The sequence below is a fragment of the Poecilia latipinna genome, unplaced genomic scaffold (genome assembly GCF_001443285.1).
Source record: "Poecilia latipinna isolate Pla-1442-1.1 unplaced genomic scaffold, P_latipinna-1.0 Scaffold2637, whole genome shotgun sequence".
NCBI classification, from domain to species: Eukaryota; Metazoa; Chordata; class Actinopteri; order Cyprinodontiformes; family Poeciliidae; genus Poecilia; species Poecilia latipinna.
The window spans coordinates 137,788-138,574 of NW_015115253.1; positions in this window are offsets into that span (position 1 = coordinate 137,788).

Here is a 787-nt window from a genome sequence, read left to right on the forward strand (position 1 = left end):
AATATTTTTTTTAATTTTGACATTAATGGCAAAAATTTTCTATGAAAAACGTGGAAATTTCTGAGGTTAATCAGAAAATGTCTCAAATGAGCAAATTTCTGCCAGAAAATATATTATTTCAGTAAGACTGACTTAAATTTGGAAAATTAAACCAACTTAATCAATTAAGTTGGATACACTTAATTGGATTACTTGTTACCAACTGAAGCAATTCAATTAAGTTGGTTCAATTATTTTCTTTTTCTTTCAGAGCAGATAATCTGTGAGTTTCTCCTCTATAATCTAACTTATTCTTCCACTTCCTGGAACCCAGTAGACGGGTTTGAAGATAATTTGCATTTTAAAATCACTGACTCCGTTGCTCCCATTAAAGTCAAGACGCCGCCTCGGTGAAGAAATGCTCCATTAGAAAAATTGAAAGAAACTTTTGTTGTAGGCTTGTAAAACTCATCTCCAAGTTAATTATGAAATCTACAAAGAGGGAAGGTGAATTATTCATTCAACACTAAAACACACAACAGGAACATTCTTTGTGGAAATCATTTACAAAAACATCAATAATGCCTGTGCCTTGTTGGCAACAGACACAGGACAAACCCTCCTGTGACTGTAGTATCTGAACTTCACTCTAGTGGAGTTCGCAATGAATTTTCCAACATTTTGACAGAGAAAATTTAAAAAATTAAAGTTAGTCTGCAATACGGTGCCAATGCTATTCCCAAACATAGCAAATCCACCATGAAAACTTGGAAGAAATAATAAATAAATTAAGCTTCTACTGTCTTGA